The sequence below is a fragment of the Sus scrofa genome, chromosome 14 (assembly GCF_054392235.1).
Source record: "Sus scrofa isolate SSC_HxYL_T2T_F1_AM1 chromosome 14, Sscrofa_HxYL_maternal_Yorkshire_Landrace_v2.0, whole genome shotgun sequence".
Taxonomy (NCBI): domain Eukaryota; kingdom Metazoa; phylum Chordata; class Mammalia; order Artiodactyla; family Suidae; genus Sus; species Sus scrofa.
The window spans coordinates 81,104,048-81,131,384 of record NC_139396.1 but is presented as its reverse complement, the minus strand read 5'-3'; the positions used below and the strand labels follow the sequence as shown (position 1 = coordinate 81,131,384).

At 41.5% G+C, this 27,337-nt stretch overlaps 1 long non-coding RNA gene and 1 pseudogene across 1 annotated transcript; one reads left to right on the top strand and one right to left on the bottom strand.

Moving 5' to 3' along the window:
• Window positions 1-2,712: 2,712 nt before the first annotated feature.
• Window positions 2,713-27,323, bottom strand: LOC146396814 (uncharacterized). Its single transcript, XR_014827918.1, has 3 exons — window positions 27,144-27,323; window positions 22,258-22,358; window positions 2,713-2,841 (listed from the first exon to the last, which is right to left on the bottom strand). It is a non-coding gene; the product is annotated as an uncharacterized LOC146396814 (long non-coding RNA).
• Window positions 11,507-11,879, top strand: LOC102161167 (NADH dehydrogenase [ubiquinone] 1 alpha subcomplex subunit 1 pseudogene; annotated as a pseudogene).
• Window positions 27,324-27,337: the final 14 nt, after the last annotated feature.

Genomic DNA, 27,337 nt, shown 5'->3' with positions numbered 1-27,337 from the left:
TCTGGCGTAGGCTAGTGGCTCCAGATCCGATTCGACCCCTAGCCTGGGAACCTCCATATGCCGCGGGAGCGGCCCAAGAAATAGCAAAAAGACAAAAAAAAAAAAAAAAAAAAAAAAAAAAAAAAGGCAACCAGGATTAGGAAGATGTGGTATATATACACAATGGGATACTACTCAGCCATAAAAAAGAATGACATAATGCCATTTGCAGCAACATGGATGGAATTAGAGACTCTCATACTGAGTGAAATAAGTCAGAAAGAGAAAGACAAATACCATATGATATCACTTATAACTGGAATCTAATATCCAGCACAAATGAACACCTCCACAGAAAAGAAAATCATGGACTTGGAAAATAGACTTGTGGCTGCCTGATGGGAGTGGGAGGGATCGGGAGCTTGGGTTATCAGACACAATTTAGAATAGATTTACAAGGAGATCCTGCTGAGTAGCATTGAGAACTATGTCTAGATACTAATGTTGCAACAGAACAAAGGGTGGGGGAAAAATGTATACATGTAAGGATAACTTGATCCCCTTGCTGTACAGTGGGAAAATAAAATAAAATAAAATAAAATAAAATAAAATAAAATAAGGCAACCAGTAGAATTCCCATCATGGCTCAGTGGTAAGGAGATGGACTAGTATCCATGAGGATGCAGGTTCCATCCCTGGCCTTGCTCAGTGGGTTGAGGGTCCAGCATTGCCATGAGCTGTGGTGTAGGCCGAAGATTCGGCTCAGATCCAGTGTTGCTGTGGCTGTGGCGTAGGCCAGCAGCTGCAGTTATTCCCCTAACCTGGGAACCTCCATATGCTGCGGGTATGGATCTCAAAAGACAAAAAACAAAAAACAAACTGAGGGGATGAAATATTTGAAGTGAATGGTGATACGGCCTGGAAAATTAAATACGAATGACTCTATATTCATTCATTTTAATCATTGTCTTTGCTATTCCTCTTGTTTGTTTATTTGTTTGTTGTTGTTTTTGGGCTTTTTGCATTTTCTAGGGCCGCTCCCTCGGCATATAGAGGTTCCCAGGCTAGGGGTCTAATTGGAGCTGTAGCTACCGGCCTATGCCAGAGCCCCAGCAACTTGGGATCTGAGCCGCGTCTGTGACCTACACCACAGCTCATGGCAATGCTGGGTCCTTAACCCACTTAGCGAGGCCAGGAATCAAAACCTGCAACCTCATGGCTCCTAGTCAGATTCGTTAACCACTGAGCCACGACAGGAATTCCTTGTCTTTGCTATTCTTAAATAGAGGTCAGATAAGGAAAAATCTAGACACATTATAATAAAATTTAAGAATAGCAAAGACAATGATTAAAAGGCTCACACAGGAGTTCCTGTCGTGGCACAGTGGTTAACGAATCCGACTAGGAACCATGAGGTTGCAGGTTTGGTCCCTGCCCTTGCTCAGTGGGTTGATGATCCGGCGTTGCCATGAGCTGTGGTGTAGGTTGCAGACATGGCTCGGATCCCGCGTTGCTGTGGCTCTGGCGTAGGCTGGCAGCTACAGCTCCAATCAGACCCCTAGCCTGGGAACCTCCATATGCCACGGGAGCGGCCCAAGAAATAGCAACAACAACAACAACAACAACAACAACAACAACAACAAAAAAAAGCTCACACAAAGAGCCAGTCTTCTTCAAAGAAACAAGAATTAGATTGAAACCATATATTTAAAGGTTTTTTGGCTACAGGAAGACAATGGGGTCATATCTTGAAGCAGTAAAGAAGTTATTTGCACCTAGGATTTTATATTCAGTTAAACTGTTATTTAAAAATGTACACTAGAGGAGTTCCCGTCGTGGCACAGTGGTTAACGAATCTGACTAGGAACCATGAGGTTGCGGGTTCCATCCCTGGCCTTGCTCAGTAGGTTAAGGATCCGGTGTTGCCGTGAGCTGTGGTGTAGGTCGCAGACGTGGCTCGGATCCTGCGTTGCTGTGGCTCTGGCGTAGGCTGGCAGCTACAGCTCCAATCAGACCCCTAGCCTGGGAACCTCCATATGCCGCGGGAAGTGGCCCAAGAAATGGCAAAAAGACCAAAAAAAAAAAAAAAAAAAAAAAAAGATGCAAACATACCAAATGCAGAAATTCAAGAACTATTGTTAATCAACTATAATAAAAAAACAATTCATTTTTATATTAAAAAACATACAGAACGGAAAACTTTTAAATCAACAGACATCTGGATCTAGCCAATGGAAAGTGGCGGGGAGGGGAAGGAAATAGAAAGCACTATGAATGGAAAGTATGGAACAGGCTGGGAAATGAGCTGTCCTATGTTCCAATAAGTAAGACCGGGACAGGAGTTCCTGTCGTAGCTCAGCAGTCAGTGAACTCAACTAGGAACCATGAGGTTGCAGGTTCGATCCCTGGTCTCACTCAGTGGGTTAAGGATCGAGTGTTGCTGTGGCTGTGGCATAGGCTGGCAGCTGCAGCTCCGATTAGACCCCTAGCCTGGGAACCTTCATATGCCACCGGTGTGGCCCTAAAAAGCAAAAAAACAAAAAACAAAAAAACAAAAAAAACAAAAAAAAACAAAAAAAAAAACCCCAAAAAAACCCAGGACAAATTCACCAATTTAAAGACAGAACCTCTTAGGAGTTCCCGTTGTGGTGCGGTAGAAACAAATCCAACTCGTATCCATGAGGATGGAGGTTCGATCCAAGGCCTCACTCAGTGAGCTAAGGAGCCCGCGTTGCCATGAGCTGTGGTGTAGGTCACAGGTGCAGGGTGGATTCCGAGTTGCCGTGGCTGTGGTGTAGGCCGGCAGCTACAGCTCTGATTGGACATCTGGCCTGGGAACTTCCATATGCCATGAATTCGACCCTAAAAAGCAAAATAAATAAATAAATATAAAATAAAGACGGAGCCTCTTAGATCATATTTTATTTATGTGTATGAGAGAGAATGTTGTAGCTTGTTGAAGCCATTTTTTTAACTTTGTCATCTAGTAGAAACTGCTTCTAAGCTGTATATTTCCTTCATAATCAAAACATTCATTTTCAAGACTTTCTAAAGAGTTTTCTACAGAGTTTTAAATGGTTAAATAGGAAACACTACTGAAACCAAAGCATCATAACTTGGGGTAGATGAATTCTCCCAATAATGTGAGAACTTTCAGAAATTCATGGATACAGGAGTTTCTGTCATGGCTCAGCAGTAACAAACCCAACTAGTGTCCATGAGGACTCAGGTTTGATCTCTGGCCTTGCTCAGTGGGTTAAGGCCCTAAAAAGGTAAAAAATAAAGAAATAATAGAAAATTTAAAAAAAATTCATGGATACAGAAAAAAACAAAAAACAAACAAACCAAAAATCTAGGACTGCACACCCTGAAGACAGTTTGGTCCTTCAGACTCCATGTGAAGGAGATGAGGAGGGAAGGCATATAGTGTCAGCATGAAACAATCGCCTTGCTGTACAAAAATACTTCAGACCTCGGCATATCCTTCGGACAGAACCCACATCGCACAGCACAGGATCAAAGCTGAAGTTGGCACAGTAGGAGAGCCTGGTCTAGTGCTGATGAAAGCCTTTCACTTTGGGAAGTTACACTTTCTGGATGTGGTAAAGACGGTTTCACTTTGAGGTGGCCAGAATTCAAGGGTGGAAAATGAAAGCAATTCACAAATAATACCAGGAGTTCCCGTTATGGCTCAGCAGAAACGAATCTGACTAGCATCCACGAGGATGCAGGTTTGATTCTTGGCCTTGCTCAATGGATCCAGTGTTGCTGTGAGCTGTGGCGTAGGTTGCAGACATGGCTCGGATCTGGCATTGTTGTGGCTGTGGCATAGGCTGGCAGCTACAGCTCTGATTCAACCCATAGCCTGGGAACCTCCATACACCTTGGGTATGGCCCTAAAAAAAAAAAAAAATTTGCCACAAATAATGCTATTTGCAGAAACATGGATGTACCTAGAGATTATCATACTAAGTGAGATAAGTCAGAAAAAGACATATGTCATATCATATCACTTATATGTGGAATCTAAAAAACAAACAATACAGATGAACTTATTTACAAAACAAAAATAGATTCACAGACATATAAAACAAAATTATGGGAATTCCTGTTCATTTGCCATTTTCTTTGGGGAATGTTCCTCTCTATACAGAATAGAACACATCAAGTGATTGAAAGAGGGTTTACACAAAATTTAAAAACAATTTGAAAGAAAAAAAGAAAAAATGTGTAAGATGTCGGATTTAACTAGATGATCAAAGAAACAAATATTTTGTGAAACCAAGACACAGAATAAAAATCTCTCTGAGGATGAAGTTCTCTGGTGGCTCAGTGGGTTAAGGATCCAGTGGGTCTGGTTACTATGGATCTGGTTACTGGTGCGGTGAAGGTTCAATCCCAGGAACTTCCATATGTCCCAGACGAAGCAACAACAACAACAAAAAAAAAAAAGAAAGAAAAGAAAGAAAGAAAAAAGAGAAAGAAATAAGGAGGCTTGAAGAAACCAATTAAATTCTAGAGAAAATTGAGAACTAAGGAAAAACAGAATGCTATGAAATAGAACAAGGAGGAGTTCCCATGGCTCAGTGGTTAATGAATCTGACTAGTATCCATAAGGATATAAGTTCAATCCCTGGACTCTCTCAGTGGGTTAAGGATCCACTGTTGCCCTGAGCTCTGGTGTAGGTTGCAGACATGGCTTGGATTTGGCATTGCTGTGGCTGTGGTGTAGGCTGGTGGCTACAGCTTGGATTTGACCCCTAGCCTGGGAATCTCCATATGCTGTGGGTGCAGCCCTCAAAAAAAAAAAAAAAAAAAAAAAGAAAAAGAAAGAAATAGAACAAGGAGATCCCACTGCAGCACAGTAGAACAAATCCGACTAGTAACCGTGAGGATGCAGGTCGGTCCCCGGCCCTGTTCAGTGGGTTAAGGATCCAGCATTGCTGTGAGCTGTGGTGTAGGTCGAAGTTGGGACAATTTGATGACACAGATAATGGCAATAAATCAAAACATATGAAATATATATATTTTCAGACCAAATATATTTAAATCCCCCCCCAAAAGCCCTTGTAAATCATCATTAGAGGATGCTAGTAAACCAATCCATCATTTAGAAAATTGGGAAATAAAGGGAAATAATCGGTCGTTTATTCTGCTTTTCCTATACACACTCTTCTATTGAGTAACTAAATAGCAAGTGAGAAGAAGTTATGTTTTAGAGAAGTATTTCAAATAGTAAGCAAAGAGGAGAAAATTGGGTTGAATATTATTCACTTGCAATAAATTAATGGATCTTCTTTGATCTTCAATGGCTGCTCATATTACACACAAAAAACAATCAAACATTATGTGCCTCCTGATGGAAGAACATGAAACAATTTTTGAAGAGGTCTTGCCAGAAAATTAAACCTGAATCTCAGAAACTACCAACACACAGAACATACTTGGTCAGAGGAATGCTAAGCCATGTCGCAGAGGTGCAAATTAGCAAAGTCCATTCTACGGAAATCTCCATTGCACATATAATTCAGTTTTTCAACAAATAAATTATCCCACACTGTGTTGGGTGATTAAAAAAATAATAAAGATTTACAAATAAATAAAACTTCTTACAGCTCTTAAAATACAACCAATAGAGATATTTCTGCTTGACTAGTTTTATTTACTGTATGTAATTTGAAGGTGATTTTAAATAACAAGAAATAAGCAGTAGATTTGAAAAATAGCTCTCAACATTTTGAAAATGTGTTTTCCCTGCCTCCTTTTCCTAAAAGCCTGTTATCAGTAAAAAATCAGTGGCTCACAGACAGACTGGTAAATAAACATGCTTGTTATTCTATTTTTCTATTATCTGTTCCAAAAAAACAAAACAAAATAAAAGGATTCTAAAAATATTTGTTAATAAAGATAACAAAGAGCCACAATTAGATTGACTGACAACTAGACTGAAAGCAGTGCAAGCCAGAATACAATGGAATGATATTTTTAAACAGCTGAAAGAAAATAACCACCAGCTTAGAAAATATCCTTCAACTAATAAAGAGAGAAAAAAATATTTTTAGCTCAACAAAAATCAAGAGACTTGACCATGAATAGACCTTCACTGAAGGTCATACAAAATAGTGTTTTTCAGGCAGATGAAAATATACTCCCAGATGGAGGATGGGAAATGCAAGAAGCAATAAAGAACAATGAAAATGGTAAATATTTGAACCAGTCCAATCAGTATCAATTATCTAAATTAATAATAGTAAAATGTCTCATGGAACTTTTTTTATCTGTAATTTATTTATTTATTTATTTTAATTCAATGAATTTTTTTACATTTATAATTGTAAAATGATCATCACAACTCAATTTTATAGCATTTGCATCCCAAACCCCCAGCCCATCCCCCCACCCCCAACCTGTCTCCTTTGGAAACCATAAGGTTTTCAAAGTCTGTGAGTCAGTATCTGTTCTGCAAAGAAGTTCATCGTATCCTTTTTTTAGATTCCTCATGTAAGTGATAGCATATGACATTGGTGTCTCACTGTCTGACTAACTTCACTTAGCATGATAATTTCCAGGTCCATCCATATTGCTGCAAATGCCATTATTCCATTCCTTTTTATGGCTGAGTAATATTCCACTGTGTATATGTACCAATCAATATCAATTATCTAAACTAATAATAGTAATAATGTCTCAAGAAGCTTTTTAAACATTTTTAGTTTATTGAAAAAATTTTTAAATGGAAGTATAGTTGATTCACAATTTTGAGTTAGTTTCAGGGGTATATATGTGTATATGTCTGTGTGCGTGTGTGTGTGTGTGTGTGTGTGTGTACACATGTATATTATTATTATTATTATTATTTGTCTTTTCAGGGCCACACCCAAGGCATATGGAAGTTCCTGGGCTAGGGGTCAAATCAGAGCTGCAGCCGCCAGCCTGCATCACAGCCACAGCAATGCCAGATTCTTTAACCCACTGAGCGGGGACAGGGATCGAACCAGCAACCTCATGGTTCCTAGTCAGATTCGTTAACCACTGCACCACGACGGGAACTCCCAGATTCTTTTAGAAAAACTGCAAGCACATAAATCAAAAGGAGGAAAGCAGTACTTTGATGTTCATGAGGAGTATAAAAGTACCAAATGACTTAGGTTTTGATAAGTCTAGGATGCATGCTGCAATCTTTAGAGAACCACTAATAGACAAGTAAAAGAGAGAACACAAGGCTGAGAAATGGACAAAGGCCTGGGGTGGGGGGGGTTGTAAAAAATTAAGTCAATCCAAAAGAATGCCAGCAAGGAAGAAAGAAGGTGAAACAAATAAAAAACAAATAGTGAGGTGGTAGATTTAAACTGAATGTATCAGTCATTCCCTTAAATGTAATTAAACTGGCTGGTTCGATTAAAATACAAAAATATGGAAAAAAGATACTATGCAAACCATAACCCAAAGAAAGCTGGTTGCTTTCACATTGATACCTAAACAGTTGATTTGAAGGCAAAAATTGTCACTAGAGATAAAGAAGTTAACTTCCTAATGAAAAACAGCAAACGTTAAGCCAAGCTTTTAATTTAACAGAAATATATATACATATACAGACATCATTTGCATATAAATACACAATTTGTGTAGAACTAATAATCAGATGGGACGTAATTGTAGGGAACTGTTTATACATTGTTTTACTGCTCACTGGTGAGGCTGTGCCAGGTTGGGGGGGGGGGGAGATTGAATATTTTGTCATCACAAGTGTGGTCAAGGTTAAAAGGCTGATGTGCGTGATTCAAGGTCATTGAAAATGGAAAACACGAACCCCAGGCTCAAGTGGTCCAGTGTGTACCTACAGCAAGAAGAGTGAGTAAGAAAAATGTGCCGAAGGTCAACTTCTTGAAACGCATTCACCCCCCATGGCCAGCGGATCTGTTCTGCAGCCAACCAGGCTTTTCCATCTCTCACTTGTAGCAGCAGCGGAAGGACCCCAACCCCTCCCATGCGGGGTCTAAATACAGAAAACTGGGGGCGTGCCTGAGGGCTACCGACGGGCATACTTAAGCAGAACAAAGGAGTATATATATACATCAAGCCCAGGACAGGAAGACATATTCTCACACAAGGCAGGGAGCCCAGCCCAGGCTGCAGGGGCTTTTATCTCCTAGTAAGGAAATGTTCCAGCACCAAGACCCATTCTTACACAGCTGAGCAGGGGCTGGCAAGAAGGTATGGAACTGCATTTCTTCTCAGCTATATATATAACTGAGAAGAATTACAAGGAGAAATAGGCAACTCTGCAATACTAGAGATTTTCACACACTTTTCTCAGAAACTGATAGAAAAAAGCAGATTTTAAAAAATCAGTAAGGGGAGTTCCTGGCGTGGCTCAGTGGTTAACAAATCTGACTAGGAACCATGAGGTTGAGGGTTCGATCCCTGGCCTTGCTCAGTGGGTTAAAGATCCGTTGTTGCCGTGAGCTGTAGTGTAGGTCGCAGGTGGGGCTTGGATCCTATGTTGCTGTGGCTGTGGTGTAGGCCCTCGGCTACAGCTCCGACTAGACCCCTAGCCTGGGAACCTCTATATGCCATGGGAGCGGCCCTAGAAAAGGAAAAAGAAAAAAAAAAAAAAAGCAGTATGGATATAGAAGATTTGAACAATGGGAGGAACAAACTGGACCTAACTTATATGTATAGACCATTGCACTTATAGAGCAGTTTCTTTTCAAACACACAAGATGAAGAGTAAAAATTTGAATAGTCCTTTAATTATTAAATTTGATCCATGATTTAAAACCTTCACACACACACACACACACACACACAAACACACACAACTTATGGACTAATTATTTCAGTGATAAATTCCAACATGTAAGGAATAAATAATGCCAATATTACTCAAATTCTTTCAGAGAAATAGAACGAGAAAAGAAGAACCCTCCTCCATTTGGTTTTATGAAGCCAGCATCATATTGAGACCAAAATCCAATAAAGAAATCATATGAGAGAAAAGTTAAAAGACAATATCTCATAAGATAGATGCAAAAATTCTAAACAAAACAATAGCAAAACAAATTTGGCTTTGTCAAAAAGGATAATGGATTCCTACAAATTTGTACTTATTTTTGCAGTGAAAGCTAGGCTTAACATTTGTTATACTGATTATTAAGACTTAATTTGGGAGTTCCCATCATGGCTCAGCAGTTAACGAACCTGACTAGTATCCATGAGCACTCAAGTTTGATCCCTGGCCTCGCTCAGTGGGTAAGGATCTGGCTTTGCTGTAAGCTGTAGTGTAGGTCGCAGACACAGCTCGGATCTGGCATTGCTGTAGCTTTGGCACAGTCTGGCAGCTGTAGCTCTGATTTGACCTCTAGCCTGGGAATTTCCACGTGCTGCAAGGTGTGGCCCTAAATAGAAAAAAATAAAGGGCAACAGTTCCTTCACATGAGATAATATCCAAATGACCATTGAGCAAATGAAAACATTTCATTATTAGTCATTAGAAAATGCAGATTTCAGTCAAAACGATGGAATATCATTACGCAGTCTGAAGAATGGTAAAATGGGGAGTTCCCGTCGTGGCGCAGTGGTTAACGAATCCGACTAGGAACCATGAGGTTACGGGTTCGGTCCCTGCCCTTGCTCAGTGGGTTAACGATCCGGCGTTGCCATGAGCTGTGGTGTAGGTTGCAGACGAGGCTCGGATCCCGTGTTGCTGTGGCTCTGGTGTAGGCCAGTGGCTACAGCTCTGATTAAACCCCTAGCCTGGGAACCTCCATATGCTGCGGAAGCAGCCCAAAGAAATGGCAAAAAGACAAAAAAAAAAAAAAAAAAAAAAAAAAAAAAAGAATGGTAAAATGTAAATAACAACACCAAGGAGTCAGTGAGGATGTGAAGCAGCTGGAACTCTCATGAATTACTGGTGGGAGCGTAACTTGGTCCGAGAATTTGTAAAACATTTTGGCATTTTCTTTGAAGGTGGCACCTATGCATACTTTATTATCCAGCAACTTTACACTTGGGGAGTTCCTGTTGTGGCGCAACGGAAATGAATCCGACTAGGAACCATGAGGTTGCAGGTTCAATCCCTGGCCTCTCTCAGAGGGTTAAGGATCTAGCATTGCTGTGGTTGTGGTGTAGGCTGGCCTTCGATTTCGACCCCTAGCCTGGGAACCTCCATATGCCACGAGTGTGGTCCTAAAAAGCAAAAAACAAAAACAAAAAACTACACTTGGTACCTTCATGCACCAAGAGGTTTATATAAGAAGTTCACAGCATTACTTGCAGTAGCCGAAGAATGAAAGGGATTCAAATTTCCATGAACAGTAGAATGGATAAGCAAAGTTTCAGCAGTGAAAATGAACTACACCTCCATTCAATGTGGCTGAATTTCACAACTATAACACTGAACAAAAGAAGCCATACACAAAATAATACATTTTTTACTCGATGAATTTTATTATATTTATAGCTGTATGACCATCATCATGACCTAATTTTAGAACATTTCCCTCCCAAACCTGCAGCCTATTCCTCGACCCATTCCCAACCTGCCTCCTTTGGTAACCATAAGTTTTTCAAAGTCTGTGAGTCAGTTTCTGTTCTGCAAATAAGTTCATTTTAAGGATAAATTTTTAAAATAGAAAGTCTGAAACATAAAAACTAAAGAGTTCCCATTGTGGCTCAGCAGTAATGAACTCAACTAGTATTCATGAGGACACGGGTTTGAATTCTGGTCTCACTCAGTGGGTCGGGGATCCAGTTTTGCCATTAGCTGTGGTGTAGTCACAGATGCCAGTCAGATCCTGTGTTGCTGTGGCTTGTTGTGTAGGCCGGCAGTTGCAGCTCTGATTCGACCCCCAGTCTGGGAACTTGCCTATGCCACAGGTGCATCTCTAAAAAGACAAAAAAACAAAACAGAAAAACCCATTAAACTAAAAGAACTAGTATGAGTCAGTTTAGTATTTCCACTTGCTTGCGAGGAAAGACAGTGATTGGGAGAAGGCAGTAGGGAAGTCTTCTGAGGTGCTGGTGATGCTCCAGTTCTTGACTGGATGGGGGTTACACTGGATGGATGTTACATGGGATGTTACTATTGTTCCTGTGACCATTTATGGGGAATATATTATATTTTGAGTACTTTCCCCTGTATGTGAGTTATATTTTGCAATTTAAAAGTTTTTGTTTTTTTGGTTTTTTTTTTTTTTGCTTTTTACAGCTGCACCCAAGGCATATGGAGGTTCCCACGTCTTCGACCTACCCCACAGCTCACGGCAACACCGGATCCTTAACCCACTGAGCGACGCCAGGGATCAAACCCGCAACCTCATGGTTCCTAGTTGGATTTGTTTCTACTGCACCAGGACAGGAACTCCTAAAAGGTTTTTTTTTTTTTTTTTTTTTTTTTTTTTTTTTTAATGGAGGAAAATTACTTCAAGATTCAAGAAGATATGAAGACAAAAGAAAGTAGTAAAAATAAATCAACTGGTGGCACATAAGAAGATAATAAGTCTAAATTGTAGGAATTAGAAAAAGAGGGGTCACCTTTGAGGGGCTGGGAAGAAGGGTTTAGCCTTGGTAACCGCGTCGCGATGTGTTTCCACATTCTCCCCGGGATCGCCGTCATGGCCACGTGCTTGTTCATCCCCGGAATGGCCACTGCTCACATCCACAAGTTCACTAGCGGGGGCAAGGAAAAAAGGGTTGCCCATTTTTCACATCAGTGGAATCTGATGGAAAGAGGCGCATCTCTGGAGTTAATCGTTACCATGTAACAAAGGGTTTGGAGAACATTGATTAAGGAAGCACTTTCCTGATTGATGAAAAATAACTCAGTTATGCTCGTCTACCCCTGCTAGAAGGTTATACCGTGTCTTATGTAGCATGCAGTGTATTTTGTAGTATGTAATAAAAATTTTTAAAGTAAAAAAAATAAAAAGTAGCTCATGTAAGTAACACAATGTAATGTAATTCAACAAAATGCAATACAATGCATATAAGTCGGGAGTGAAGTGATTGGAGTTAATACAGCGTATTTCTTACAGATGAAGGATATGTTTTTTTGGTATTATTAAGTATAAATATGAAATTTAAAGGAAAGCCGCTAAATATAGAAACATACACCTTTTAATTTAGTGGAGAAGAAAAATAAAAGAGAAATAAAATCCATAATCAATTTTTTAATAATGGAAGGGAAGAGAGAAAAAGATTAGAAATAATTAGGAAACAAAATAATTTGGTAGAAATATATCATTTAAGTAATCATAATCAATGTTGATATACTTAACCATCCAGTTGAAATGTATGTGTTGTTGGACAGGATTAAAAAAAAAAAAAAAAATCCTTGGAGTTCCCGTCATGGCTCAGTGGTTAACGAAACTGACTAGGAACCATGAGGTTTCGGGTTCAATCCTTGGCCTGCTCAGTGGGTTAAGGATCTGGCCTTGCCATGAGCTGTGGTGTAGGTCGCCGACATGGCTCAGATCTCGAGTTGCTGTGGTTCTGGCATAGGCCGGTGGCTACAGCTCTAATTAGACCCCTAGCCTGGTAACCTCCATATGCAGCAGGAGCGGCCCTAGAAAAGGCAAAAAGACAAACACACACACACACACACACACACACACACACACACACACACACACACTCACAAAAAGATAATGGCAAAAGGCAATTTGCCAAGAGGTTCCAATTTCTTTCTTTCTTTCTTTTTTTTTTTAGGGCAGAAACCTTGGCACATGGAGGTTCCCAGGCTAGGGGTTGAATTGGAGCTGCAGCCGTTGGCCTATGCTGCAGCCACAGCATCGCCAGATCCAAGCCATGTCTGTGACCTACTCCACAGCTCAAGACAACACTGGATGCTTAACCCACTGAGTGACGCCAGGGATCGAACCTAATCCTCATGGATACTAGTTGGGTTCATTAACCACTGAGCCACAACAGGAACTCCAGTTCCAATTTCCTATGTACCAAATAATGAATCTTCAAAAATCAATAAAATAAATTTTGGCAGAAGTATAAAAATGCTAAAGTGGTATCTATTATCTCAGGGAAAGTTTTTCACACACCTCTCCCAGTCATTGAAAGGTCAAACAATAAAATAAGGAAAAAGTAATGATATAGAAGACTTGAACAAAACAATTAAACTACTTAGGGGAGTCCCTGTCGTGGCTCAGTGGTTAACAAACCTGACTACTAACCATGAGGTTGCATGTTCGATCACTGGCCTCACTCAGTGGGTTAAGGATCCAGTGTTGTCTTGAGCTGTGGAGTAGGTCACAGACACGGTTCGGATCGCACGTTGCCATGGCTGTGGCATAGACCAGCAGCTATGGATCCGATTGGATCCCTAGGCTGGGAACTTCTGTATGCTGTGAGTGCGGCCCTAAAAATACAAAAGTCAAAAAAAAAGCTAATTATCAACCCTGTAGAACTCCTATCCTGCAATTGTAAAAGACACAGAGCATTTCTGAAAACAGAAGATGTATTAACTATAAAATAAATCTCAACAAATTTTATTTTATTTTTTACTATTTTTTTTTTCATCCTTTTAGGGCCGCACTCACAGCATATGGAGGTTCCCAGGCTAGGGGTCACCAGAGCCACAGCAACGCAGGATCCTTAACCCACTGAGGGAGGTCAGGGATTGAACCCGAAACCTCATGGTTCCTAGTTGGATTAGTTAACCTCTAAGCCACGACAGGAACTCCCTCAACAAATTTTAGAATTGTTCCAATAAAGACCACCTTTTCTGACCAGAATGCAGTTACATTTAGACAATAATAAGGAAAAGATTGCTAAAACAAGAAATAGCACACAACTGGAAATTTAAAGTACAATTAAGATAAGTAACAGGCCAAAGAAGAAATCATGTTGGAAATTTAAACTGCATCAACAGAGAGAAAGGAAAAATGACACGTGAAAATTGGGCGGATGCAGCTAAAGTGATGTTTAGTAGGATATCTGTGTCCTTGAACTCAAACTTTGTGAGAGAAGCAAGACTGAATATTTGTGAGCTAAGCAGGTGGCTTAGGAGGAAAATGGTGGCTTGCTAAAAGAGGTTTGATTTTCAAGCCCTGCTCTGTGACTTTCTGGTTGTGAGTTGTGACAAAGTCTTAGAGCATCCAAATCAGCTCAGATTCTTCAAGAAGCATGAGACCTGCTGAGGCAGAAGTTACCAGAACTGTTTGTATTATGGTCTGGATCAGTGAGAGAACCTTTGTGCTCTGGGGCACAAATCCAACCTGGCAGTTTTCTCTTTTTCTACATCACTTGGCAAATGTGTTGGAGCAGGAAAATAAGAAATTATAAATGCTGCTCACAGAATTCAAAGAGGCCCAGCAAACATTTGGCCACTTTCCTTGTGGTTGTAGGCAACAGCTAGAATATCTTTTTGTGATATGAGTGAAAATACCTTGACACAGTCTAATCTCCTAAAGGCACAACTTCTGTAATGTGTCAGGATCTTGTATTTCCATGGATTTTTATTTTCAAATGCTGTAAATATGTGTCATCCGTGGCATCTCAGGTGCCTGCTATTTCAGCTCTTTGGGACCTACTGGCATGCTACCATCAATGGAGTGAATTTATGTGCTGCCCTGAAGAATAATAAGGCAGCCTGTCAGTCATAGGTGGCAAAGAACAATATCCAGAGTAGTAGCTGTGTACTGCTACCCTGTCAAATGCAAGCAAATGCCTTGATTATTTTTCTTAAGTTATTTGCAACCACTGAAAACAACCATACCACCTTTGTGATTCCCATTTTCTTTTTTTTTTTCTTTTTGGGCCACACCTGTGGCATATGGAAATTCCAAGGCTGGGGGTTGAATCAGAGCTGCAGCTGCCTGCCTACACCATAGCCCCAGCAACGCCAGACCCAGCTACGTCTGTCACCTGCACTGCGGCTTGCAGCAATACTGGATCCTTAACCCACTCAGCGAGGCCAGGGATCGAATCCACATTCTTATGGACACAAGGTCTGGTTCTTAACCCACTGAGTCACAACAGGAACTACCCCATTTTTTATATTCCCTTTAAAGTGGCCTGCTGCAGTACCTATGTGGTCCCCTGGCACTTCACTCTCAAAGGACACAAGGCTCCCTATGGCCACAGGTAATAACCTTTCTCCATCAGATCGTTAACCCACTGAGCAAGGTCGGGGATCAAACCCGAAAACTTATGGTTCCTAGTCGGATTCATTAATCACTGTGCCATGATGGGAACTGCCCCAAAAATGTTATTTAGGTCTTACCGGCATGATGATTCTCTCCATGGGGAGACCAGAGCCATGTCTAACATGAGACAGTGAAATGAGTAAGACCTTGACAGACTGGAGTTTCATACAGACACAAATTTGAAGTAAGAAAGTGAGCATGGGCAGAACACTGTAAATCAGCTATAATGGAAAAAAAATTTTTAAATAAAAAATAAAAATAAAATAACAGGAAAAAAAAAAAGAAAGAAAGTACGTTCTGCTGCCCCTAGAAGGTGGAAGCAAACAGATCAACAGGTATCATTTCAGATCCTGGGGGCTGTTTCCATTTGAGTTGGAAAAGAGACCGAAACTGAAAGCACAGCTGTGATTGGAGTCACCGCCTAATTGTACTCATGTTAATCCACTCTAACCATCCAAGACTCATTTTGCAGGGGCAAAAGGGGCAAGTTACACGGGGTTGGGTTAAAAATCACCAAGTCTCTGATGGTGGGATGAATCTCTGATTTTCCTAGGAATGTGGTATGGCTCTGGTTTGTCTTTTGGTAGGAAAAGCTTCAAAGACCTCCACGTGGTCCTTCCTACAGTCATAGAATATATTTCACAGATCAGAAGGTCAGTGTGCAAATTCTGCCAGTGTTGAATACTTGTATTCTAGCTATATGTTTGTTTGTGCAGGAAACAAGCACGGAATGGGTTAGGAGTCCTGTTGAACCCATCACAAGGCAGACTCAGATAAAAACTCTATTCATCACCTAGTCCCAACAAATCCCACATTTATCATAGTAGCTGTCTGCTTTTTTTGGGGGGGTGGGGTGGGGGGCCGCACTCAAGGCATATGGAGATTCTCAGGCTAGGGGACAAATTGGAACTGTAGCCACTGGCTTACGCCACAACCACAGCAACACCAGATCCGAGCCATGTCTGCAAACTACACCGCAGCTCATGGCAACACTGGATACTTTAACCCACTGAGCGAGACTAGGGATCAAACTCATATCATCATGGAGCCTTTACTGCTGAGCTTCGAGGGGAACTCCCCATAGTAGCCTTCTGGATCCCAGCTAGTTTTTGCTAATTATCCTGGTAAATGAACATAAGTCCCTTAAGGGAAGACTAAGGGGATAATTTACAGAATGTATTGGTAATATTATTGTTGGTGTCTTTTTTTTGGCCACGCCACAGCATGCAAAAATCCCCAGGCCAGGGATTGAACCCGCACTACAGCAGTGCACCAAGCCACAGCACTGACACCTGCTGGATCCTTAACCACTAAACCACTAGGGAACTCCACTGGTATCATCTTCAAGGGTGTCTTACCTCCACTTTTCTTCTTTTTCTTTTCCTTCTTTTTCTTGCTTTTTAGGGCCACACCTGTGGCATATGGACGTTACCGGGTTAGGGGTTGAACCTGAGCTGTAGCTGCCAACCTACACCACAGCCACAGCAATGTCATATTCAAGCTGTGTCTGTGACCTATACCGCAGCTCACAGCAATGCTGGAACCTTAACCCATTGAGCAAGGCCACGTATCGGACCTGCATCCTCATGGATACTAGCAGGGTTCATAAGGGCTGAGCCACAACGGTACTCCACCTCCAATTTTCTTTGAGGAGCTTAGTCAATAAACTTACTCAGGATGGGAGTTAGGTGAGGGGCAGTGATGATTGATCACAGATTCTTAAGTGAGGCCTCTCTTTGCTAGGAACTAAGTGGGCAGCTTGGTCCTAGGTCTATGCGATCTACAGCCATTCTGATTATTGCTCCTATAATGTTGTCTGTTATAGTAATCATGCCCACTCTGATTTTTAAATGTTTTGTCTGGCCACTGCCTAGGATTCCATCAACCTTGTTGGAATGAAAGAGACCATTTCGAAGTTCCCCTGGTGGCCTAGTGGTTAAAGGATCTAGCATTGTCACTGCTGTGGCTCAGGTCACTGGTATGATGCAGGTTCAATCCCTGGTCTGGGAACTTCTGCATGCTGTGGATGCAGCCAAAAAAAAGGAAAAAAAAAAAAAAGAAAGAAAAAAGAAAAAGAAAGAACTTGCTGCTCAAAGCCTTCCGTCAATTGACACTTCATGATCATGTAACTCTCTCGCCTCTGCAGGCTATAGTCCACCTGAGAAACACTCACTGAATCCTCAGTGCCTTCAGATCCAGCCAAACCTAATAGCAATTTCCTTGAGGATCTGCAGCCTGCAACTACTCCTCAGAACAATTTTTGTATCAGAGTTTTTCTTTGCAACTATACAATCCATTCCAACTAGTTTATCAGAAAAGGAATTTGTTAAGGGATTCTGGACTGGTCGCCAAAATTGAAGGAGTAGCTTGTAAAAGAGGAAGATGCTTTTATTATTATTTTTTAATTTATTTATTTATTTTTGGCTGCTCCGTGGCATATGGAAGTTTCCAAGCCAGGGATCAGATCCAAGCCAAAGTTGTGACCTTTGCCGCGGCTGTGGCAATGCTTAACCACTGTGCAGGGCTGGGGATTGAACCTGTGACCCAGAGCTCCAGAGATGCCGCCAATCCCGTTTCACTAGGCAGGAAGATGCTTTTTACTCAAGCATAACCCTTGAAATTCTATCCATGTGATTTCATACTTAGACATTACCCTGGAAATGCAGCTAATTCCTCCCCTCCCCCAGACACCACAAAACATATTTATGAAATAAAATCTATTCTTCATTAACAATTTCCTGAGGAGTTCCCATCATGGTGTAGAGGAAATAAATCTGACAAAGAACCATGAGGTTGTGGGTTTGATCCCTGGCCTTGCTCAGTGGGTTAAGGATCCAGCGTTACTGTGAGCCGTGGTGTAGGTCACAGAGACGGCTCAAATCTGGTGTTGCTGTGGCTGTGCTGTAGGCTGGCGGCTACAGCTCCGATTCAACCCCTAGCCTGGGAACCACCATATGCCTTGGGTGCAGCCCTAAAAATGACAAAAGACCAAAAAAAAACCACAAAAAAAACAAACAACCAATTTCCTGAAAGGGTAAAATACTCCAACCAGATTCATGCTTTATTAGCATTAAAAAAGATTTTCTCTATGAAAATTATCAATGAATTTTTTTTTTGGCCATTCCTGCTACATGTGGAAGTTCCCAGGCCAGGGACAGGACCCCTGTTAGAGCAGGGACCTGAGCCACAGCAGTCACAATGCTGGATCCTTAACCAGCTGCACAAGTGAAGTTTTCAATGAGATTCTTAATTCTCTGTGCCTATCTTCCTGAAAATACCATTTTTAGCCTATCCAAAGTTTGTGGTTTCTAGTCTTAGGCACCTATTGAGATTCAATTTCTCAGAAATTCTTATTTTGAATTATTATTTTTTTGTTTTGGCTTTTTGTCTTTTCAGGGCCACACCTGCAGCATAAGGAGGTTCCCAGGCTAGGGGTCTAATCGGAGCTGTAGCCTTGGCCTAAACCACAGCCACAGCAACGTGGGATCCGGGCCACATCTGTGACCTATACCATAGCTCATGGCAACGCCAGATCCTTAACCCACTGAGTGAGGCCAGGGATCGAACCTGCAACCTCATAGTTCCTAGTTGGTTTCGTTTCCTCTGCGCCACAATGGGAACTCCCCTTATTTTGCATTTAATCTTTGTGCCACTTGATAGGATCAGGAATAAAAAATATCCCATGCAACTTCATGGGGCACTATTCCCTGAATTTAGGATATTCTTGGTTCATTTCTACCATAGTTCATGGACAATACCTTTTCCACACAAATGGAAAAACAAAAACAACCATCATTACACTGTAGATAGGATGGCATGGGTAAAGAAAAGGAAAAGAGGAGTTCCCTGGTGGCCTAGCTGTTAAGGATATGGCATTGTCACTGCTGTGGCTCGGCTTCAATCCCTTGCCTCAGAACTTCTGCATGCCGTGGGCATGACAAAAAATAAAAATAAAAAAATAAAGGAAAGGAAATTTTTTTTTTTTTAAGAATTTGCAATTTATTTATTTATTTTTGTCTTTTTTGCTATTTCTTCGGGCCGCTCCCGCGGCACATGGAGGTTCCCAGGCTAGGGGTCGAATCGGAGCTGCAGCCACCGGCCTACGCCAGAGCCACAGCAACGCGGGATCCGAGATGCGTCTGCAACCTACACCACAGCTCACGGCAACGCAGGATCGTTAACCCACTGAGCAACGGCAGGGATCAAACCCGCGACCTCATGGTTCCTAGTCGGATTCGTTAACCACTGCGCCACGACGGGAACTCCGAAAGGAAATTTTTTAATGTAAGGTACAGCAAGCCGGGAAGTAGAGGTAGAGCCTACAGTTCTTGTTTCTGCAGCCGGGCATGAGGCTGTAACTGGCATTTTCCTCCCCTATCACCCAGACCACGATCCGCCTATTTTTGGCTATCACTGGAGTTGGCTGAAGTTCTTTATCTATTGGGGTAACCTACATCTTTATTTCTGTGGGACTTAAATCCTTAAAGGTCCTGCCTGTAAGTTTACTTTGCTGGTAATTCTGACTATTGCACACAGTATACAAGAAAGGACCCCAGGATCTCCTCTGTTCTAGCTGCCCTCCTCCCAGCATCTACTGTGAAACAGCCACTGTATCCCTTTTGATAGTCAAGGTCAGTTAGTAGAAACTCGGCCCTCCCCCCACTCCCCCTACTCCCCCTGTACCTGTTTATTTAGTGCTGGGTTTCTCAACCACTGCGCTATTGATACGTGGGACCAGATACTTCTTTGTTGTCCGTGTTTGCTGGGGGGGCTGTTTCGTGGATTGTAAAATGTTTAGCACTATCCCTGGCCTCTATCCACTAGACGCCAGCTTCAACCCCATTCCCGCCCTGCAGATATGACAACCAAAAAGGTCTCCAGATATTGTCAGCTCTTCCCGGGGAAGGAAATCATCTTTTGTTGAGAACCATAGGTTTAGTGGTTTGAAGAGCCCCAAAGGGCCAGGGGAGCAAGTCAGCCTTAGCAAAAGCTCAGTCTCCCTCCAGTGAGTGATCTCTGGATACTATCACGGCTTGACCAGCTAAACCTTGGAGTGTTAAAGATCCTCCCAACTGTAGCCACACCAGAAGTGGTGAAGGAAGGCCAATTTACCGCCAGTGTGTGAAGGGTTAATTCTTGTAAGGAAGGTATGCCTGGAGAACAAAGGAATTCAGGTTCACCGCATTCGTTTCATATTAAGCAATAAACTTGTTATAGAAAATTTGAAATATACAGAGAGAAGGGAAAAAACTCCTCTATATCCCAACATGTGAAGACAAATACAGTAATTTTTAAAATAATATTTTCTTCTTTATCATAAATATAATGTCTATGCATTGTAAACAAATTGGAAAATGAAAATGAAACTTCCTATAATCACATCATTCAGGAAAAAAAAAATCCCACATTTAACACCAGGATATATTTGCTTCAGTCTTTACGACAAAATTTAAAATTTGTATTTTCTTTCATATTATAAAAGTAATACTTGGTTAATGAAACATCCAAACATTATTGGAATTTATACTTCAGAAAATAAAATTCTCCCTATTTCTGAATCCAGATATGACCCCTGTTAATATTTGGTGTATTCCTTCTCATAGTTTTCCTTTTTCTTTTTCTGTCTTTTTAGGGGAGCACCCACAGCATATGGAAGTTCCCAGGCTAGGAGTTGAATCAGAGCCATAGCCTCTGGCCTATACTACAGCCACAGCAACACCAGATCTGAGCCACATCTGCAACCTACACCACAGCTCACAGCAATGCCTGATCCTTAACCCACTGAGTGCGGCCAGGGAGCGAACCTGCATCCTCATGGACACTGGTTGGGTTCGTTACCACTGAGCCACAATGGGAACACCCCTCCTCATATTTTTCCTATATATTACCTGTTACATATTTTATTTTATTTTACTTTACTTTACTTTATTTTATTTTATTTTATTTTGTCTTTTTACGGCTACTCCCGAGGCATATGGAGGTTGCCAGCCTAGGGGTCTAATTAGAGCTATAGCTGCCAGCCTATGCCACAGCCACAGCAACGCCAGATCCTTAACCCACTGAGCGAGACCAGGGATCGAACCTGCCACCTCATGGTTCCTAGACAGATTCATTTCTGCTGTGCCATGATGGGAACTCCTCTCTTACATATTTCAAAAATTATGAAATAAGGTCTTTGTCTACTAAGTACTGTTTTACAGCTTGCCTTTTTCTTCTGATGATATATGTTGAATATCTTTTAATGTAAATACATGAATATATTTAATTTTTTAAATTAAATATTTGTTTTAAGTAAAATTTATTTATTAAAATCTATTCTTTTAAAAGTCAGTATAGTATTCCATTGTATGAGTGTATCCAAATTTAGTTAACTAATGCACTGGTGGATATTTAAATAATTTGCCATTTATTTTATTTTTTAATTGAAGTATAGTTGATGTACAATATAACTTACAGGTGTACAGCATAGTGATTCACAATCTTTAAAGGCTATACTCCATTTATAGTTATTATAAAATATTGGCTTTATTCCCTGTGTTGTACAATATATCCTTATAGCTGATTTTATACTTAATAGTTTATACCTCTTAATCTGCTACCCCTCTAATGTCCCCCCTTCTCATCCAATTTTTTAGGTATTATAAATAGTGATGCCAGGAGCATCTTGCAGGTATGTATATGTGTATGTGTACATGTGCACACATGCATATATTTGTACAGATTCTAGGGCTTTTTTTTTTTTTTTTTTCTTTTTAGGGCTGCACCCATGGCATATGGAAGTTCCAGGCTAAGGGTGGAATCAAAGCTACAGTTGCCATCCTGCACCACAGCCACAGCAACACCAGATCTGAGCTGCATCTGTGACCTACACCATAGCTAACGGCAATGCCAGATCCTTAACCCAGGGATCAAATCCACATCCTCCTGGATCCTAGTTAGATTCATTAACTGCTGACCCATGAAGAAACTCCCCTAGTGCTTCTTAAGCAGTCTCTATAAACATGCAAACATATATTACATCAGTGGTCTATTTTTCAGGGTGGGGGTGGGTTGAAGCAAGCAAACTTGAGAGATGATATAACATTTCTAAGAAAAATGCAGCTTGCTTACTGCTTACCACAAAAGCAGTGGAGTCCCCAGTTTAGTGTTCCTCAGCTGTGATACAAATCTGCTATGTGCAGAATTCATCTGGGCTCCTCTGTGTTGCTCCTATGGAACCTGGGGAGCAAGAGAAACCAGTGCAACATGATACACTGCTTCATGCAATACAGTTCTTTTTGTGTGTTTGTCTTTTTAGGGCCACACCCATGGCATATGGAAGTGCCCAGGTTAGGGGTCAAATTGAGCTGCAGCTTCTGGCCTATGCCACAGCCACAGCAATGCCAGATCCAAGCTGCATCTTCAACCTATACCACAGCTCATTGGGTTCTTAACCCAATGAGCAAGGCCAGGAATTGAAATCATGTCCTCATGGATACTAGTTGAGTTCATTACTGCTGAGCCACAACAGGAACTCCCAGTTCTTTATCTTTTTTTTTTTTTTTTTTTGGTCTTTTTGTCTTTTCTAGGGTGGCACTCTCGGCATGTGGAGGTTCCCAGGCTAGGGGTCTAATCGGAGCTGTAGCCGCTGGCCGACACCACAGCCACAGCAACGCCAGATCTGAGCCGTGTATGTGACCTACACCACAGCTCATGGCAACGCTGGATCCTTAACCTACTGAGCAAGGCCAGGGATCGAACCCACAACCTCATGGTTCCCTGTTGGATCTGTTAACCACTGAACCATGATGGGAACTCCCCAGTTCTTTATCTTTAATGCAGGAGTCTCACCTTCTCTGCCAGCATCGATGGAATAGTAATAGGCTAACTTATAAGCTTATAAGTAAGGTAAAATTTCAGGCCCTGATGAAAGTTGTATATTGAAACTGTATGAGAAAAACACTAACCTTTTTTCATCAAATGGGTTTATAGTGGCTATATAATTACTCTTAAGATGGATGCATCATAATTTTTACAACTTAAACTTGCCTGCCTATTCTTATACATAAAATCGTTTCCAAATTTTGCTAGCCTTTAGTCTGTTGAGTTCATAACTAAATCTAATCTTTGTCTACATTTCTGAATAGCTGCCTACGATAAATTTTGAAAAGTGGAATAGCTAGGTCACCTGGTAAAAACTTTTTTTTTTTTTTTTGGTCTCTTTTTTAGGCCTGCAACCGCGGCATATGGAAGTTCCCAGGCTAGGGGTCAAATCAGAGCTGCAATTGCAGGCCTACACCACAGCCACAGCAACACTAGATCTGAGCCACATCTGCAACCTACTCTGCCTCTTGTGGCAACGCCGCTGGATCCTTAATCCACTGAGTGAGGTCAGGGATAGAACCTGCATTGTCATGGCTGCTAGCTTGGTTCTTAACCAGTTGAGCCACTTTGGGAACTGTGAGGGCAATATTTTTGTAACCTGATGTAAGAAAGGCTTTATTAAACAAGGCATAAAATATGTAAATTTGAAGGAAAAGATTGGTAAACTTGACTGTATTAAAATTTTAAAACTTCCTTTCAACCAGAGCTACTGTAACAAAATTAAAAGATGATCTACAGATGGACCTAGAGATTATCATTACTGAATGATGAAAGTCAGAGAAAGACAAATATCATTTGATATCACTTATATGTGGAATCTAATAAAAATGATACAAAAGAACTTATTTACAAAATAGAAACAAATTGACACATTTCAAAACAAATCTTAGTTACCATAGGTAGAACAGTTGGAGGGAGGGAAGAACTGAGAGGGTGGGAATAACATATACACACTACTGCATAAAACTGATGATTAACTGATGATTGATGAGAACCTACTGTCTAGCACAGTAAAATCTACTCGTTTGTAATAACCTATATGGGAAAAAAGAATGGATATATTTATATGTATGACTGATTCAATCTGCTGTACAACTGAAACTAATGCAATGTTGTAAATGATCTACAGACAGGGATAATATAGTTGTGTATCATTTATGTATTCATTCAACAAACATGCGTTGAATGTGTATGATGTGGCAGATGCCATGTGACAGCACGTTTGTACAGTGAAGGGAATGATGCTGTGGAATATAAAAGAGAAGAGGCGTGCATAGGAGAGAAAGGGGAGAATTACTGGTGTACAGGGAAGGGGGAATACCTCATATATTTGCATGCTGCCTGGGTCACCTCCTTCAGATCTATGGCCACATGTCCCCTTCCCAGTCTGATCTTTTCTGACCATCTCATCTCAGTTGCAACTCTTACCCCCACTTCAGGAAACCCCATCCCTCATCTCCTTCTCTTTCCTTCACTTTATTCTTCTTTATCGAAACGATCACTTATTCTAAATGCCAAATGCTTTATTTATTTAGTTAGTTCTTTTTCTGTCCCCTCTCACTAGAGAATAAACTTCCTAACATCTGGAATGACGGATCCTTAGAACAGCACCTATTATCTGGTAGGTGCTCAATAAATATGAAAATGGTGGTGTCCTTTAAGGCACAAGTCATATTGCCAGGTGTAAACTATGCACAGAAATATTTGTTGAAGATGATCTAATCTGTAAAGGAAAAGCACTTAAAATTTTTTAAAAAGTTTATTCCCCCTGAAATGGATGAACTTATAATTTCTTCTCTGACTTGATATGCTTTTTAAAATAACAAAAACCAATTTTGATATGTGATTTTTTTTTCCCTGTAAAGAAGACAAATGTGGGGATTTATAAACTTACTACAAACAGGTGTTCTTAAGAGGCATAGAGCTTTATTCAGAGTCAAGTGTGGGCAATTAGAATGCAAATCTGAAAATCTTTACTTGCCTCTCCCTGATTCTGGGTGGTAATTTTCTCTTAAAAAAAAAAAAAAAAGACGAACAAAAATATGTTTCACCAAACACCAAAACCTATGCGTGTGTATTTGTAGCAGTAAAACAAAGAGATGGGGTGGAGATGCCTTTGCCAGTTGCCACACAAGTGCGAAGGCATTTCTGACAAAGAGTAGCCACAGTTGGGACACCTCGGGTAACTGCATATGCAAATTAGCGCTGGGAAAATATTCCTGAGATTCACCTCCCATGAAGTCCTTTGAGAAGTCATTACACGTTGGGAAACCTCCTAATCCTTAACATTTATGGGAAACAGAGCGAAGCACTTCAAGTAACAAAGCTGGGGCTGAACAGCTGAACAGGGGTGGTGGCTGGAAAAAAGAAGTATGACTGATTCAGGTTTGGGAAAGTTGAGGTCTTCAGAGCTGCTCTATCTAGAGTATTTTTATACTGTTTTCCCAGACACTGCTGAAGCAAGCATTGACTCTAAAAATATTCATAACCTACTGGCATCCTTGGATGTAGAAGGAGTCACATTAAAATGATTACAATTATGTCAAACTTGTCTCTTTTTTTTTTTTTCCCCCTTGGTCATCTCTAATCAAATATTAGGGGGCATAACATCAGTAGGCTCAGACCTCACAGAAACTCAGAATTATATTCCCAACATCGGCAAAGCAAAAGTTTAGCCCATTTCACGCACAAGGAACTCAGCTAATCAACACAAGTATTCAAAGAGCTGCAAACATGTGATGGGTGGTGCCTGGCAGGCTTCTTGCTTCCCAGTTGGAAGAGGCCCTCAACATCACCCAGAGCAGGGAGTTTCCATTGTGGCTCAGTGGTAATGAACTGACCAGTATCCATGAGGACATGGATTTGATCTCTGGCCTTGCTCAGTGGGTTAAGGACCCCGCGTTGCAGAGAGCTTCGGTGTAGGTCACAGAGGTGGCTTGGATTTGGCATTGCTGTGGCTGTGGTGTAGGCCGGCAGTTGTAACTCTGACTCAACCCCTACCTGGGAACCTCCATATGCCGTGGGTGTGGTCCTAAAAAGACCAAAAAAAAAAAAAAATTACCTAGAGCAGAAAATTTTCCTATGACACAGGACTGTCAAGAGCTTGAATTTACTGCCATATGCTATCCAAATGGTTTCATTTACTGTTTTTTTTTCCCCTAAATTAAGGAGGAAAGACTGTATGTACAACACAGGACATTACGGGGGTTATTTGGGGAAAATGTAGTAAAAAAGTACTTGTGGTTTCCCTGCAAGCCCTGGGCCACACAACTAGTCAAGCCTCAGCCTGAGATTTTATCTAAAGAATGCTGGATTGCCACTCATTTGCCCATCTGGAAGATGGGAACGTCTGTTCACCGACAGTTAACGAGGCTTACAAGGGTGCTGTGCTAAGAACCTGTTGCGGTGGGCTGGACACAAAGTCTATAAAGACAGGGCAGTACCTGCCTACAATGAAATGCTCACAAGTTAGTGGAGCACACCTGCTATTATCATCACTGACCTCTCTCTTTTTGGAGAGCGATGGTGAGAGAAGGGTATCAAAATTTATATTTAGCGGAGTCTTCTGCGCCTCAATGGTAACTTATTTACTGGTCAAAGATCTTCCTAGGTGGGTCCTGCTTTCTCTCTTTTACAGATGAAACTAAGCTAGGGATGAAGTGCTTCCCCGAGGTCACACAACCACTCAGTGGCGGAGACCACCGTGAACGCGAGCTGTCTGGCTCCACGGTTCCCATAGAGGAGAAAGGCGGGAGGAGGCAGGAGGACGACGAGAATGGGAGAATGGGAGAGGGGCGAGGGGAGGAGTACACAGGGGCCCGTTTCCCTTCGTTAGAGAAAATGCCAGCAACGCCATCCACTTGTTGATTTGCACATTTCCATCACTTTAGCTGCCGGCGTCACTGCTAGGAATGGAAAACTGAAAGACTCCCCAACTCTTTAAGGTTTGGTTTGCTTCCCGAGAGGACATAGCCACAGGTGATGCGAATTGATGCCTTCTCTGTTCCCGGCGCCAGCCAGGCCGTCTGCGGCAACGAACTACAACCCCACCATGCACCGCGCGGTTCCGAGGGCCACGCCAAGGGAACAAGAGGGTGACCCAAAGGTGCCTTGAGGGAAAAAAAAAAAAAAATCACCTACATTTTCCTGGCTTTCCCACCTTCACGTTGACCTCACTCCCAGCACGGTCCGCCATATTTTTAAGTTAGCAGCTCATACAGAGAAGTGTGCCGAGTCTCTTCTGTCTTCAGGCATGACAGAGGGCAGGCTCGATGCCTGCGCGCGGGTGCGAGGTCCCCAGGCCAGGCGCGGGGCGGAGTCAGCAGCGGCTGGGC